This window comes from Vicugna pacos, chromosome 13, assembly GCF_048564905.1.
Source record: "Vicugna pacos chromosome 13, VicPac4, whole genome shotgun sequence".
NCBI classification, from domain to species: Eukaryota; Metazoa; Chordata; class Mammalia; order Artiodactyla; family Camelidae; genus Vicugna; species Vicugna pacos.
The window spans coordinates 34738101-34756433 of NC_132999.1; the positions used below are offsets into that span (position 1 = coordinate 34738101).

The following is an 18333-nucleotide window of genomic DNA, read 5'->3' on the forward strand; positions in this document are numbered from 1 at the left end:
ACTCAGCTCTTTTGGCCCAAGATGGAACTCTTGACAGGTAACACTTGCTGCAGAGAACCGTATCTGCTTGTCAGGCCTGCATCACAGTTTGACTTCTTTCTCTTCTCAGTCCTGCTTCTGCTGCCTGTCCTTTACAGGTGTTGATTTTTAATGAGTATCTTGCATCCCAAATCCAATTTCAGTTTCTGTTTTCAGAGAACACACCCATAATACTTTGATTGAGGGCAGTTTGTGGAAGAGGACTTGGCTGTGAGCTGCTAGCAGCCAACTCTTCTGAAGTTAGAGAAATGAATGCCTTGGTCCTGAAGGGAATATCTAGTCACTGTACTCCTTGTGCCTCTTGGGTTCATTTCATATAGTAATTTCACCCTATATAGGAACAACTTCTCCAGCATTCTGTTTGGTCTCTTAAAAAATCTGGGGAATTTACAAGAGTAAGATTAGTTGGCGAATTACCGCTTCTGCCACTACAGCTCGTAATCACAACTGGTATTCACTGTCTCCCTCCTCTAATCTCTAGTCTAGATTCTTGGCCAGAATCTCTACTTGTCTAGAAGGCTTACTGGATGGGGTGACTGTCATGACTGAGGAGTCTGAGCCTGGTTATCATGCCCTTTTTAGGACTTGGCCAGTGTACTTGTTCATTTACTGCCGACATTGGGCAAGGGAGTATCAAGGGCTGTCCCAGTGATAACCTCAATGTTAAATGTCATCTACTTCCTGATGTCACTTTTCTTTGTGTTGGTAAATCTCCTTTGTTTCATGAATGCCATATGTTGCTAAGGTAGCACATTATGTGACATTAAAAGCAGGTCTATTATTTGTGGCTTAAAGATAAAATATAACCTAATTGAACTTGCTTTATTAATGTTTTTTGATACATTATGTGGGTGCTAATTGCAGAGCTTTGTAGATTGTCACCTCTTTGTTGTCCCTTGCAAATATTATTAATATATCATCAGGATAATTAGCAACAAAAAAAGTCAGTTAACTAAAATCTTATGGTTTTATTTCTATTATTTAGATATAGTTTTATTTAGAACTTTATTTTAGAACTTTTTAGCACCTACTCCCCATTGCTTATTCACTTAGAGATTAGAATTGAAAAATTAAGGAGTTGGATTTTAATTTACTGCAGTCATATAGCTGTGTGATAATTATGTCATTTAGCAAACTACCAACACAAGTTAGCATTACTGGGAGGTTTTAGTAAGGAACCTTCCTTGTGCTTTGAGACCAACGCTGCTTGATAAGTCCTTGAAGATGAGCGTGTCAGCAGTGTCCCTGAAGAGACTTAGTATTTTGGAACTGGGGGCTCTCTTAGGCTGGCTGGCTTGCTTGCTTGCTTTTTCTTAATATTTTTAGTAAGATATGATTTACATACCACACAACTCACCCATTGAAAGTGTACAATTAAATGGTTTTTAGTGTATTCACAGATATGGGCAGCTATCACCATAGTCAATTTTAGAACATTTTTATCATCTCAAAAGAAACACTGTACCCTTTAATATCACTCCCCAATCCTACCATCCCCTCTATCCCTAAGCAACCACTAATTTCTGTCTCTATACCTATTCTGGACATTTCAAATAAATGGAATCTTATGTTATCTTTTGTGACTGGCTTCTTTCACTTAGCATAATGTTTTCAAGGTTCATCTGTGATGTAGCATGCATCAGTACTCCATTCTTTTTTATGGCTGAATAATATTCCTTTGTATGGATATACTACATTTTGTTTATTTGTTTGTTAGTTGTCGGACTTTTGAGTTGTTTCGCTCTTGGTTATGAATAATGCTGTCATGAACAGACTTTTGTATGGACATGCATTTTCATTTCTTTTGGGAATAAAATTGTTGGGTCATATGATAACTATGTTTAACTTTTTGAGTAACTGCCAAAGTATTTTCTAAAGTGGCTATACCATTTATAATCCCACCAGCAATGTATAAGGGTTTCAATTTCTATACATCCTTGTCAGCACTTATCTATCTTTTTTTATTATTGCCATGCTGGGGGGAGTGAAGCAGTATCTCATTGTGGTTGATTCTGATTTGCATTTCTCTGATGGCTAATGGTGTTGAGCATCTTTTCTTGTGCTTGTTGGTCATTTGCATATCTTCTTTGGAGAAATAACTATTCAGATCCTTTGCCCATTTTTAAATTGGGTTGTCTTTTTATTGAGTTGTAAAAGAGTTATTTATTTATTCTAGATAGTAGTCTTTTATCAGATACATGATTTGCAAACCTACTCTTCCACTTTGTAGGTTGTATTTTCACTTTGTCAGTATATCCTTGGAAGCACAAAAGTTTTTAATTTTGATGAAGTACAGTTTATCTTTCCTTTGTTGCTTTTTTTTTTATAACATTTCTAAGAAATCATTGCTAGCACAGGAACATGGAGATTTACTCCTATGTTTTCTTCTATGAGTTTTATAGTTTTAGCTCTTCTACTTATTTCTATATTCAATTTTGAGTTGATTTTTGTGTATAGTGACAGAAAGGTCTCCAACCTTATTCTTGTGCACGTGGCTATTCAGTTGTCACAGCATTATTTGTATAAACGACTGTTCTTCCCTCATTGAATGGTCTTGGCATTCTTGTTGAAAATTAATTATACTTATTTCTGGATTCTCAATTCTTTTCCATTGATCTGTATGTCTGTCCTTATGTCAGTAACACACCCTCCTGATTTCTGTTGCTCTCTAGTAAACTTTGAAATTGGAAAGTATGAGTTGTGAACTTTGTCATTTTATTTCTTTTTCCTTTTCCAGTTTTATGGAGATAATTGATGTGTACATATATGTAAGTTTAGGGTATACAGTGTGATGATGTGATATGCATCTATATTGTGAAGCTTTTTTTCTCCACGTAATTAACACATCCTTCACCACACATAATTACGATTTTGTTGTGATAGTGGTGAGAACCTTAAAGCTCTACTTTCATAGCAACTTTCAAGTATATAGTACAGTATTACTGACTATAGTCATCATGCTGTACATTAGATTCTTGGAACTTATTCATCTTATAATTAAAAGTTTGGCTAACATATCTCCTTTTCTTCCATCACTCAGCCTTTGGCAACCATCATTCTATTCTCTGCTTCTATGAGTCTGATGTTTTTAGAGACCGTATATAAATGAAATCACACAGTATTTGTCTTTTTCTGTCTGACTTATTTCACTTAGCATAATGCCCTCAAGGTCCATCCATGTGATCACAGATGGCAGGATTTCCTTCTTTTATATAACTGAATAATATTTCATTATATATATGTATATGTATACACACACACACACACACACACACACCCCACATTTTCTTTATCCATTCATCCCTTGATGGACACTTAGGTTATTTCCATGTTTTGGCATTATAAATAATGCTGCCATGAACATGGGAGTGCTGATACCTCTTTGAGATAGTGATTTCACTCCTTTGAATATATATAGAGAATTGGAATTGCTGGGTCATGTGGTAGTTCATTTTTGTTGAGGAACTGCCATACTGTTTTCCTATAGTGGCTGTACCAATTTACATTCGTACCAACAATGCACCAGAGTTCCCCATTCTCCACATCCTGGAGAGCACTTATTATCTCATATTTTGATAGTAGCCATTCTAATAGGTAGGAGGTGATATCTCTTTGTTTTGATTTGCATTTCCCTGATGATGTTGAACACCTTTTCATGTACTTGTTGGCCATTTCTATGTCTTTTTTGGAAAAATGTTTATTCAAGTCCTCCATGCATTTTTTAAATTGGATTGTTTATATTTTTGCCATTGAGTTGTATGAGTTCCTTACACATTTTGGATATTGACCTCTTATCCAATATAGGGTTTGCAAATATTTTCTCCCATTCCATAGGTTGCCTTTTCAATTTGTTGATTATTTCTTCTGCTGTACAGAAGTTTTTTTTTGGTTTTTTGGTTTTTTTGGTTTGATGTAGTCCTCCTTGTTTATTTTTGCTTTTGTTGCTTGTGCTTTTGGTGTCATATTCAAAAAATTATTGCCAAGACCCAGATCAAGGAGTTTTTCCCTTGTATTTTCTTTTAGGAGTTTTATAGTTTAGGTCTTAAACTTAATCCATCTTGAGTTAATTTTTGTGAGTGCTGTTAAGGTGGGGATCCCAGTTTTTCTTTTGCGTGTGGATATCCAGTTTTCCCAGTACAATTTATTGAGGAAACTATCCTTTTCCCATTGAGTATTCTTGGCTCCCTTGTTAAATATTAGTTGACCATGGATTTATTTCTGGGCTTTTGATCCAGTTCCATTGGCCTGTATGTCTGTTTTAATGCCAGTACCAGTACCATATTGTTTTGATTATTCTTGTTATTCTTTTTCAAGATTGTTTTGGCTATTTGGTTCCCTTGAGTTTCTGTATGAATTTTTGAATCAGCTTGTCCACTTTTGCAAAAAAGCCAGCTGGGATTTTGATAGGGATTGAATTGAATCTGTAGATTAATTTGTACAAATCAATATCGCCATTTGTATTAGTTTTCTGTTGCTACTGTAACAAGAACCACACATTCTGCGGCTTAAAACCAAACGTATTTAATGTCTTACAGTTTTGGAAGTCAAAACTCTGAGATCGGTCTTTCTGTGCAAAAATCAAATTGTCAGCAGAGCTTTGTTCCATTTGGAGGCTCCAGGGGAAACTCTCTTTCCATGCCTTTTTCCATCTTCCAGAAACCACACCTATATTTTGTGGCTCCTGGCTCCCTCCTCCATTTTCCTGTCATGTCACTCCAACCTCTGCTTTCATTGTCACATTTCCAATCTCTGGCTTTAAGCCTCTTGCCTCCCTCTTATAAGGACCTTGTGGTTACATTGGGCCCATTCAGATAGTCCGGACAATCTCTACATCTCCAGAACCTTAATTTAATCACATCTACAAAGTCTCTTTTGCTAAGTTTGGGGAATCAGGATGTAGCTTATTTGGGGGGCATTATTCTGTCTACCATACCATTTTAACAATATCTTGGGATACTTTCCTGTTTATTTTGGTCCTCTTTAATTTCTTTCAACAGTGTTTTTTAGTTTTCTAAGTACAGATTCTATACTTGCTTAGTTGAATTTACTCCTAAGTATTTTATTCACTTTCATCCTATCATAAATGGAATTCTTTTCTTAATTTCATTTCCAGATTGTTCATTGCTAGTGTATTTAAATACAATTGATTTTTGTATATTGATCTTATACCTCTAACCTTGTTGAACTCATTTGTTAGTTCTGTCAATAGAGATAGTTTTTCTTTTTCCTTTCCGGTCTGGAACCTGTCATCCTCATTTTTGCAAGTCACAAAACTCAGGGTTGTTTGTGCCATAGAATGCATTGGACTAAGGGAGATTTCCTGCTTTTCATTGAACTTGGAAAGGATTTTTAATGTGCTATTAAATTGTGCTGTTAGGGAATGCAGTCCTAGGGAAGCAAAAGTGAAAGAAAAGGAAGTGAGATAGGAAACGAGGGAGAGGTAATATAAAGGTGTGTTATAGAGCTGGTTACCATTTAGCATCCAGTGGCAACTGATTGCTCAGTCTCCCTAAATTGCCTTATAGAAAGGGCCAGGAGAATAGCCTCTGGCTCCTATTTCTCATTTAACTAGTTCAGAACTGGGAAGTGTTTTGCTATTCAAGGTATATTTTGCATATCCCTCTTGAACTTTAAACATTGATTTTACAGTCTGGGTTGTAGGGATTGTAGGATTATAGGAGTTTTCTTTTGCTGTTGCTGTTCTACATAGCCTCCAAACTTAAGTACCTTAAAATCCCCAGGTGCATGATATGGTTTTTTCGATTATAAAATGAGAAAAAGAGGTTAGCCATAGTCCATAGCTTTGTTATAGTCTATGACAACTCTTAATGGCTGGAAGCATAAAGTAAAGTAAGAACAAAGATTTAATACATTTAAAAAAATGTTTTTTTTCTTATCCAGTGTCATATTCCTTTTTCTTTCCTATTATTTTTCTGTACTCTTTATTTTCTATTTTCAGGATAGTTTGGGGGAACATAAGGAATTGTAGTATAGCAAAATAGCTGATTGTAAGATATCATAAAATGATATTTGCTCTTCCACTTTCTTCTTCTCTCTAGTCTCTGAAACTTTAATCATCTCTCTCTTCTGCCTCCCTTTCCTGAAAAATTCAGTCCAGACCTTCAAGAAGCAAGAGAGAAAAGGAAGTGAGACAGGAAAGTAGGGAAACTAGCAGCACCAAGTCTAAAGGGAGTGTTAGAGCCCAGCAACTTACTCTCAGATGGCCCCATGGATTATTTGGGAGTCTAAAAAAGTCAGGCTCATAAAACCAGAGTCTAGGGAATGAGGGAACATGGAGATGTTGATCAAGGGATACAAACTTTCAGTTACAGAATGAGTAAGTTTTAGGGACCTAATATACAGCATAGTGATTACGGTTAATAATACTCTATTATTAACCATTAGTAAACCATTATTAAATTTGCTAAGGCAGTAGACCTTAAGTGTTATTACCATACATATGCACACGCACACATACACACACGTGTGTGCGCACAGATAGTACTATGCAAGGTGATAGATACGTTAATTAGCTAGATTGTGGTGAGCATTTCACAATGTATGTGTGTATTAAATCATCAGGTTGTCTAAATATACATAATTTTTATTTGTCAATTATACTTCAATAAAGTTGGGAAAAAATTAGAAAATATTTCCCCATCCAAAAAGTTATTTGAATTGTCATTGTAACTGTTTTGCAAGTTTGGAATTATTTCAAAATAACAAGGAATAAATATGATATTTAGTCTTGTACAAAGTTTATTTAACAGTGACAGTTCCCTAGTACTTATCTACTTTGAGCCGTTTAAGAATATTTTTCGTTTCTTAGCTTACATTTCAAATCTCCAAAGTTACTTGAATAAGAATCATTTTAATATTTTAATTTTATTTCAGGTTCATTTAAAGGTTAAATTATCAATAGTACAAACATAATCATCATTTATTTTAAATGATACTTGGTTATTATTCAAATGACAAGCTAAAGTTTTGAAATAAAAATATGTCTTTCTTGGTTCTATAAACTTACAGTCTTCTGATTTTTAAAGCTTTGTAAATATTGGTGTTTAATATAATCTCACTTATTTTGTATAACAATGGCAATGACAGTAATATTAATAGCTAATATGTATATAGTAAGCATTTACTGTGTGCCAGCACTGTGCTAAATATTCAACATGTTTTAACTTATTTAATTCTTACAACAGTCTTTTGAGGTATGTGCTTTTATTATTCCAGTTTTACAGATGAAGAAATGATACCTACCCAAGAAATTTGTCCAAGTTCACATAACTAGTTAAGTAGCAGCGCTGAGTTTAGAACCCAGGCAATCTGGTACCTGTGTCCAAAATCTTAATCATTATTCTAGATTCAGTTATGCATAGTGAAAAATAAAATGGACAACTTAAGTCCAAAAGAAGGGCAATCAAATCAGTTAAATGAAGACATTATATACTGAAATTATTTTTCCTTTCCTGTCCATAAGTAAGAAAATTCAAGACATAGGTTTTGTATGTAGACTATGAGAAATCTTTATTGCTTTTAATAACACCCATTCTTGCCTTCTACATTATCTCACATCTTTAATACATAGACTTAAAAAAAGCTATCTAGCTAGTGCTGTACTAGAACAATAATTATTGTTGAGCCTAGTATATTAAATTAATATCATGAACCTATTATATAGTCTTATAAGATTAGCTTTTTCTCCAGTAATATATAATGGTTTAAATTAGCGATTTAAACCAAGGAAATAATTCATTTTGCAGTAATAGATAGAAAAACAAAACAGGTAACTTCATAAATGGGGAATATATTGTTGATTTTATTCGCCGTATTTTTAATTGCCTTTATGATTTACGAGTAGCAATTTAGATATTTTCAGTTTTCATTATATTATGGAATTTGTTGGAAAAGCAGTAGAAGGAAGAAAAAAGTCAGAACATTTTGAAGTTTTTATTGATGAATGGTTTATAAAACTCATTTTGAGAATGGTTTCCTTTATGATTGTAATCTAGGTATGTGGTTCATTTGCTAACTGCTCTAAACCCTGTGCTCATGGAGGTTCTGGGAAGATTTTAAGGGCATGCTGTGGGAGAAGAAGGTGGGCAGCAATTTTTGTAGCTCATTTTATGGGAGGATATTTTCCCCCAGTTCAGCTGCAGGAAGTAATGTATCTGAAGTGCTTGCTGAAGTATAAAGTTCTGCACTGATGTTAGTAGTGACTTGTCTAAGATCACATGTCGTAAATTTGCTACAGAACTGTAAATTAGCTTTTTTTCCCCAGTGTTCTGCATAGTAAAATATTTAATTTTTTAAAGAACGTATTTTGTTCATTTAAGCTCACTACACTAAGAATATATTTGTAATACTAGTTTGGTGCTGGGTCCTTCAGTTATTATAATGTTGCTTTTAGCCAACATATTTGCTGTTTATTACAACTGAAGTTGGCATGTTATCTCCTTTTTTGGACTGATTAACTTTTTTGAGAGGGAAGTACAACTATTAATATTTGCTCAACAAATATAGTTAAAACATAGTATAGGGTAGCCCCCAAACAGAATCCTGTTTGTTCATTTTCACAGCTATTTGGGTTACATTTTGGCTTCAAGTTGAATGGATCATCTTTCCTTTAATTTGAATATATTAAATCTGAATACACACATACAAGTATTTTATAATATGAATAGATGTTCCCCTGCATTTTGGATATTATAAATTTGGGCAGATTTTGGAAATAAATTTTAGGCTGAAAAATTCGTATAATGAAATTTATGATTCTTTGAAGCAGCAGGTGAGTGAAGAAGGTAGTGTTACTTGAATAGCCTCATTTAACTCCCAAATATCTTTTACTTTTTTGTGTTATGGAAACAATTATAATTTCTTTTAGTTGTGCAGAAATTTTGCTTAAATTATTTGCTAGATAGTTGGTTAAATTTCTTTTAAAGTGTATTTGTTGAATTATTCATAATTAACAAAAATTGGTTATGGTGATATTTTCCATACATTATCCCCTCAGCATTTTTCCTGGTAGTATTGGTTAATGTTCGTTCTTATAAAGCCCCTTCAATCAGTGCTTTATTTCTTTATAATTATAATTTTGCACTTTCGTGATCCTTATGGGGTTATAGAATATAATAATATGGCCTTCTATCTTACAAAAATAGACTGAACTATTTCTGAAAAAAGTGTAATAGTCAGCAGAGCTGCAGCAAGAGATGCTTTCACATAGCTGATGGGATGTAAAACTGTTCAATGGATTGGTTTCAGAGACATCTGTTTTAAATTAATCTTTGTCAGATACATGCCATTGTAGACAATTCAGATGCAGTTGACTTTCTGACCTGAGGACAAGAAAATACCATAGAACTTTTCAATTTAAAATTAATTTTTTGAGTCTCGGTTGCTGTGGTATAGTCCTAGAGCTTGTTTAAAAAGACATTGGAGGAGGGTATTTGACATTTTATTATTTTTTTAGAAAGCTTGATTTTGGGGAATTAGAAATGTATATGGAGGAACATGGGCCATTCTGGAAGCCAGCATGGAACAGTTGTTCTGTTGGCAGAATTTTTCAGTAAATGACATAACAGTTACTTGTTTGATTAATCCCTTTTCTGTTGAGGATTCAAAAAGAATTATTTCTTACAGTAGCTTAAGTAGCTTTGTTATTTTAAAAAATTACATACTAATTAGTTACAACAAAATGAAAAGTTCAGACAAAAAAGTAAAAGTCATCTGAACATCTTTCTAGACAGCTTTCTCAGTATATAAACACAGAGATACATACATACAATTTTATATAAATGGGCTTATATAATATGTGCAACCTTTAAGATGTTTTAGTTCTTTCATCTTTAAAATGAAATAAAGTATTTTACATACACACACATAGACGTTGCTGAGTTTTAATATTCCTTTGGCCTAGAGGCATAATGTTATCTGTGGGGAGATTAAAAGCTGATAGTGCTTATATGTATATTACAGGTTTTAATAAGTGTTTTTTATTCAGTGTATGCTATGCATTAAGATAGGTGATGTGGGAAATACTAAAGAAAGTATTAAGATCTTACCATCTAATATAGATTATCAACACAATAGAAGTTTTCTCATCTATTTATTCATCATTCAATAATATGAGTTGAATTAGTTGAGACTATATATTAAACTTGTATTGTAGGCTGAACTGTGATAGGCAGTTAGGGGTAAAGGATAGAATGATTTGAATTTGTTAATAATAGGGAACTCTTCGAGGTACCTAATTAGAAAAGTGACAGGGTGAAATACATTAGGAAAGTTAATCTGGCAGTTCTGCGTCATTTGAGTCAAATAAAAAGAGACAGTATAGCCTGGTGATAATAGCGTGGGCCTTAGAATTAGAGGGATTAGATTAGGGTTCACAATCCAACTGTGTCACTTACTAGCTCCTTGGTCTTGGTTAAATTGCTTATCTTCTTTAAGCAACAACATCCTTGTCTCTAATATGGGTCATAATACCTACCTCTTAGAATTGTTGTAAGGACTTTTAAAGAGAGGTTACTATATGCCAGCCTCTGTGCTACATGCATTATCTCATTTATATGAGATTATATTTTTGAAGGAGGAGTAGAAGAATTCTTCACATGCTGGAGTGGTGGGGAAACGAATATGGGAAGGGCATTCCAAGAAGAAGGAACTAGATAAACACCTTGCAAGTGTAAAAAAATGTGATGTGTCTGAGAAATGATGAGCATAACATGTGAGTGAAGGAAAAACATAAGAGAGATGGGAATTAAAGGTGGGAATTTAACCTGAACCCAGATTGTCAAGGGATCTGTCTTTCTAAGGAGTTTGGGCTATCACCTGTAAAGCAGGTAGCACAAATTTAATTGTTTATGGGGAGCCAGACAGGTAAAGTAATTGAGTGAATTGGACTGGATAAGGATGGTGGTAAACTGGAAATGACAAATAACATATGCCCTGTCTTACCTAGGTGTCCTCTCCTCCGCTCCAGTAGAGTTTTGCTATGTGGAAATTTGGACCCAGTGTTGCCAAATTTTCAGATTTGTTGTATATCCATATTTTTGTGTGAAATCTTTGTATTTTCAAAGCACCTATGTGTGAGGGAAAAAAAAACCCTTCACCTTTATTCTTCGCTTAACACATAGGCTATCAGTTTATAGCCTCTGCTGTAGATAACTGGGAAGCCATACAAGCTTTTTAATAACAAGGGTAGTGACATTGCCAGGTTTGATTTTGAGGTAGATCATTCTTGCCTCAATGTGGATATTGGATTAGTGAGAATAAAGAATGAACATAGAATAGCTGTTGTAATAGATAGAAAAAGTGAGAGAAGAGGGAGTGGCTAGCTTTAGGCAGTGGCATAGGGCTGGAAGTAGGAGTGGGAGAATTGAAGAGATCATTTCAGTGCATTGCTTCCCAGTATTTTCATTTTCATGGACCACTGTGGATTTACTGTTTGCAAAGATTTACTTCTTGCAAGCAAGCTATATTTATTAGTAATCACATTACCATAAAATTTTAATTGCTGATTGTAAGTTCCAGTAGACATAAGGTGACTATGCATACTGCATTAAGTTGATGCCATTCTAGTTCATAGTAAACAAAACAAAACAAAAAAACCCTAAGCCTGAAACTGTAATTAGCTTTTGTAACCTAGTAAGTATAACTACAATAGGGAAAAGTGAATTTGTACAGTTCTTAATTTCTACTCAAATTAAACTAACCAAAAGAGGGAAAACAAATCACTCAGAAATTTGACAGACAATAATATACTTTGAATCAGGAGAATTCTGATACACATTTTCTAATCAATTCATTATATCAGTCTCAAACATTTTGGTCTCAGGACCCCTTTACATTGTTAAAAATTACTGAGGCCTCCCAAAGAGTATTTGTTTATATGGGGCATATCTATCAAAATTTCCATAATAAAAGTTAAATTTTAAATGAAGGACCTGTTTTGGAGAGTAGGTCTCTCCAAGAAAGTGACACATAGGCTGAGATATGAGGAATGCAAAATATATAATCTGTCAATGTTTTCCAATTAGTTTGACAGATGAGTCATAATCATATCTCAGTTACCCCTCCAAATTGGAAAATGTGAAGCCCAGACTAGTCACAGAAACTTTAAAAAAAAACTTGACTAACATAGTGTGACAACAGTAACAAATAACTAATATTTACTGATCACTCTCTATATGCTAAAATTATTCTGTGCTAAGGGCTTTATAAACCTATCTCATTTAATCCTTATAGCAATGATATAAGATAGATAATATTATTATCTCCATTTTACAAATGAAAGAAATGAGATTTAAAAGAGTTAACTAAATTGACTAGTAAATTAAAGGGACAGAATTCAGGTCCAGAACCTGAAATTTTTTATAGTAACAAATAAATATAGGAACTGAAAATAATAAAGAAGTTCTGTACTGTATAATAACAATTATAGTAATTACTACAACTTACACTAATTTATTTGTAGTAAGTTATTATCATAACTCATACTCAAAATGTTAACATGTTGAAGTTATTCCCTAAAAATGATTTTGGGTTAATCCTATTTTTTATGTGAATTTCTATAAGGGGTGAAATACAACTAACTCTGGTATAGACAGGATTCAGTACAATTGTATTTGCAATAGCATGTCATTTAAATTTTCCATGTGTTGTAACAGATGACTGTTAGCATAACACAATTTGAATTTTTCACCTTTTTCTTTTCATTTTCATCTCCAGATGAATTTCATTTGATTTGTCTACTTTTAGGTTCAGCCTTATTATGAATATGTTACTGAACCAGATTGAAAGAAAAATACATTACTCACTTCCCAGGAGCCGTAATTTTTTGTGGTCTCCACTATTGCAATGATTTTTACCATTGTGAAAGTTCAAATTTTTATAGAGTTTCATAGTGTAAGAATTGCAGTTCGGTTATTTAAGGCAGCGACTGCCATATTATCATAGAACTAAAATCAGAAAAGAACAGAACTAATCTTTTATATGCCAGATATGTCAAAAATCCATTGTCTGAATCATCACAATAACCCTATAAAGGTAAGTGTTATCTCAGTTTTACAGATGGGGGAAAATGCCCCAAAGTTAAGTATCTTGCTCAAATTCCTACAGCTGTTATAGATAGAGCCAGGATTTAAATCCAAATCTGTTTGATTTCAAAGAGAGAAGTTCTGTAACATTACTTAAAAACTGTAAGCCAGATGGCCACCAAACACATAAAAAGATGCTCAACATCACTAATTGTTAGAGAAATGCAAATGGAAACTACAATAAAATATCACTTTATACAAGTCAGAATGGCCATCATTAAAAAGTCCACAAACAATAAATACTGGTGAAGCTGTGGAGAAAAAAGACCTTTCCTACACTGTTGGTGGGAATGTACATTGGTGCAGCCACTATGGAGGATAGTATGGAGATCCCTCAAAAGACTAAAAATAGAGTTACCATGTGATCCAGCAGTCCCACTCCTGGGCTTATGTCGGAAGGAATATAGAATTCAAAAAGACACAGCAGCACTGTTTACAATAGCTAAGACATGAAAACAACCCAAATGTCCATCTACAGATGACTGAATAAAGAAGATATGGTGTGTGTGTGTGTGTGTGTGTATATATATATATATATATATATATATATATATATATATATAATAATAGAATATATATATAATAGAATACTACTTAGCCATAAAAAAGAATAAAATAATGCCATCTTCAGCAACATGGATGGACCTGTAGATTGTCATTCTAAGTGAAGTCAGGAAGAGAAAGAAAAATACTATATGATAATGCTTTTATGTGGAATCTAAAAAAAAAGGACATAAATGATCTTTATACAAAACAGAAACAGTTTCACACACATAGAGAACGAACTTATGGTTACCAGTGGGTAAAGGAGGTGGGAAGGGATACATTGGGAATTGGGAATTTAAAATTTACCCCTCTTGGGGAGTGATGGAAATGCTACCTATGTTGATTTTGTTGGTTATTTCACTGGTGTATACATCTATCAAAATTCATCAAATTGTACATCTGAAATATGTGTAGTTTACTGTACAGGAACCATACCATAATAAAGGTTTAAAAAAAATTCAGTCAATAAATATTTGTCAATTGGAATCATATTTGCCAAACATATGTTTGACTAAAGATTGGTATCTAAAATATATAAAAAATTCTTGCAACTCAATAGTAACAAGAGAAGCAACCCAATATAGTATGGGCAAAAGATGTAATCAAACATATCACAAAAAATTATGCTGTACAGATGGGTAATAAACATATTCAAAAGCACTCAACATTATTAGTCATCAGGGAAATGTAAATTAAACCCACAATGAGATAGTATTACTACATTACTACCAGAACAGCTAAAATTATAAAGCCAAATGTTGGCAAGGACTTGGAACTATCAGAAGTCTTATATGATATTGTTGGGAATATGAAATGGTATAACCACTTTGGAAAACAGTCTACACATACATCTTTCCTATGATCCAGAAATTCTACTCAAGTATTTACTCAAGATAAATAAAAGCATATTTCAACAATGTCAACAAAAAACTGTGTACAAGAATGTTCGTAGCAGCTCTAGTCATAATAGTCCCAAACTAGAAACAGCCTAGTTGTACATGAACAGAAGAATGGCTAAATAAACTGTTACCTTCATTTAGCAATAAAAAGGAGTAAACTACTGATACATGCAACAGCATGAATACATTTCAAAAATACCATGCTATATGAAACAAGAAACTCCAAAGAGTACATGTTGTTTGATTTCATTATAGGAAGTTGTAGAATAGGTAAAATCAATAAATCATTAAAAAAAAAACCAGTATTGTTGTTGCCTCTGGAGAGAATTGACTGGTAAGGGGCATGAGAAAACTTTCTGGGGTAATGGTAAGGTTCTATATCTCTGATTGCTTTTTAAAATTTCATTGTTCATTGAAAGTGCATGTTAAGTACAACTGACTTTTGTATATTGATCTCGGAACCTTGCTGAACATGTTTATTTATCTCTAATAGATTTCATGTAGATTCCTTAGGATTTTCTATATATAAGATCATGCTGTCTGTGAATAGAGAGCAGTTTTATTTCTTCTCTTCCAGTTTGGATGCCTTTAATATTTTTCCTTGCTGAGTTGCCCTTTCTTAGTGAGCTTTGCAGTCTGTTTTTATTCTATCCAATCTTGGTGTAATTAGCTGCCTTATGAATATCTCCACTTATATATCTCTTTAGATCATCAAACTCACTATGTCCAGGACTGAACTCATCTTTTCTATCAAAGTCCTTCTCCTCTAGAGTCCCCTGTCTTGATAATGACATCACATCCAACTAATTATTCAGCCAGAAAACTGAGAATCATTCTTGACTTCTCCATTTTCCTTACCCATCATATCTAATCCACCACTAAATTCTGATGCTTCTGCTTCCTGAATATCTCTTGAATCATTCTAAAACTTATCCTTTCTGCTACCACTACCCTTGGTTAAACTACCATCATCTCTTTCCAGGATTATTGCACTTGCTTAACTTGTTCCTCCAGAAGCTACTCTTGACTTTCTCTTACCTGTTCTTCACATTTCTGTCAGCATGATCTTTCTGAAAAGACAGATGTGATCATGTCACTGCCCTACTTAAAACATTCTGATGGCTTCCTGTTCAACTACAGCATGTCTTGAGTCCTTGCCTGCTTGCTTCCCATTGCTCTTTGTATAACGATCAAAATATGGGTCTGCAAAGCCCTGCAGGTATGGCCCCTGCCTACCTTCCCAGGCATTGTTTACACTGGCTTTCTTTTGCTTCCTTGAACTAGACACCTATTGAACTTTAAGTGCCAAAAGGGCAGGGTTCATATACAAATGTATACCCAGGGCCTGACACATGATTCGGTACCAATAAATATTAATTGAGTAAATACAGATTATGTGCCAAGGTGGAGATGGATATGTTTATTATCTTAATTGTGATGATGGCTTTATGCATGTATGTCAAAACTTATGTCAAATTTAACATTTCAAATGCATGTATATTGCACATCAATTTTTTCTCAATAAAGCTGCTAAACAAACATCTGTGTTCCTTTTTAGGGTTTTGGCACATTCCTTTTGTTTGGAATCTTTTGTTCTTCTTTGCTCACATAAGTTCTACCTATTCTTTAGTCTTTGCTTAAGTGTATTTACTCAGGATCTAGCTTGGAATCCCCCTTCGTATTCCACTAGATTAGTTCTCCCTATTACATATCCTATAATTTCTTTCAGAGTATTTCTCATAATCATATGATATTTGTTTAATGTCATTCCCCCCGCCCCAAACTATAAGCTTCATGAAAATTGGGACCATGCCTTTCTTATTCACTGATGTATCCTAGGGATGTATTATAAGCACTCAAATATTTGTTGACTAAATTAATAAAATGTGTATCCATTTATTCTGCATATATCCATAGAGCCTTACCAGGAATGAGGTTCTATTCTAGGTTCTGGAGTTACAGCACTGAACAAAACAAACCAAAAATAATAATCTCTGCAGTTGTGTTTTCTGAACTGATATTTAAAAGTCAGGACACTGACAGGTGGTTAAATTAAATAGTCAGGCAGTGGTAAATGCTATGGCGAAAAGTAAAGCAGGGAGGGGGAATAAGTGGTTCCAAGCATATGAAGAATTTGTCTCATTGCCCGTAGAGACATATAGGGATTAGAATCTGGGCATTGAGCAATGACGTAGGAGCTCTGGACTCCTTGGAGTGGTGGAGCATAAAGGGCATTATGAGATTAGTCCTGAAGGTCTCAAGGCAGTTGAAGCTGTGAGTTTTGTGCCATGGAGGATCAGAATACAAGACTGCTAGGATCACACAGAGTCCTGGGTTCCTTCTATTCATCCTGTGAATGCGGATGTGGAAGTTAAGGTGTTTTATCTAGAGCACATAGCGTGCTGGGTGTTCCCCTTGATTGCTGCTGATAGATTTGTAAAGTACCAGCCACCGATAAGATACTGTGGGGAAAAAAAAATCTGCCTGGCTTTAAACTCTCCCTGTTCTCAAGGAATTCACAATCTAATTGATAAGACGTAAATGTAGAAAAATAATTATGATATAAAATAGAATATAGTAAGAGTAATAGCAGAAATGTAAATGTACTAAAGGATTGAAGAAGGGGAAGATAATTGCAAACAGTGTTGGGGAAGAAAGGGAGCTGGAAGGTAAAATGAGATAGAGGAAGGACAAGATTTCAACCAGCAGAAATGATAGGAGGTGTATCTTAAGCAAATGAACATCTCTGTTTGGATGCCTGTCTTCTATCTCAAACTCAAAGTGTGTGTAAAGCCAGTTATTTCCCACAAACTCAGATCTTTCTCCTAATTTTCTTGTTTGTGATCATTCTCCTCAATGTTCAGACCTTATAACCACTTTTGTTTTTCTTTCCTTCTAAAATAGTAACAGCCACAACGACTACCATTTATTGATTAATTGCAGTGATCCAGACTCTGCTAAATCTTTTACATACATTATACAACTGGAATGATCTCCTTCATAAAATTCAAAGTGAGAATGCAGTCTATCCCTTATTCTCTAATCTAAAGCCAACCTAAGTCCCTATGTGCTATATTTAGCAGAAAATCAGTATCATTTCCTATGTAATGTCTGAAATACAGACATTTCCCTTTCCCCTGTATTGTCTGAAAGCTTCAAAGGGTTTGTTCATTCTAAACAGAAGTGTATCTGATTCCCGCTTCTGAGCAGGGAGGAATCTTGACGACTGTCAGTTTGGTTACTGTTGTTCTTTGTTACTAGGTGGTCAAATTCTCACTTCCATAGTATGGTACTGCTGGTACACAAACAGCAAAATTTCACTGACAGAAGCTTTTGGCAAAAACTAGCGTAAGGTCCTTTCAGATGACAGTGAGCCCATGAACAAATTTACCCTCTCAGTGCTCCAGTTGACCTAGAGTATCCCTCTTTATACACTTTTAGTTCCCAATCCTTTCAGGCATACAACACAAGCCATTCTTTTATGAGGCACTGCTGTCAAAATAATTTATGCTTAGCTGAGTTTGAGTATCCTCTCAATGCAGAGCCCATAATCAGTGTCTTTTTATGAGAATCCCTCATGAGATAAGCAATTTTTCCCCCTACCATCCAAATGCAAAAGGCTTCATATTGAGTCCTTCCCAGAAAGTCTTGATTTGTTTAAGCCAATTAATCCTCCCTGGTAACCAGGGATGAAGGGAACTAGAGTGTGGTATCTATTATTGAGTCTCAAGATAATTTGCTAAATT

At 34.2% G+C, this 18333-nt stretch overlaps 1 protein-coding gene across 1 annotated transcript in view; it reads left to right on the top strand.

The window, feature by feature from the left end:
- The window catches only part of ZSWIM5 (zinc finger SWIM-type containing 5), a 136594-nt gene that overhangs the window by 19451 nt on the left and 98810 nt on the right, over nucleotides 1-18333 (top strand). The gene's annotated exons all lie outside the window — the stretch shown is intronic.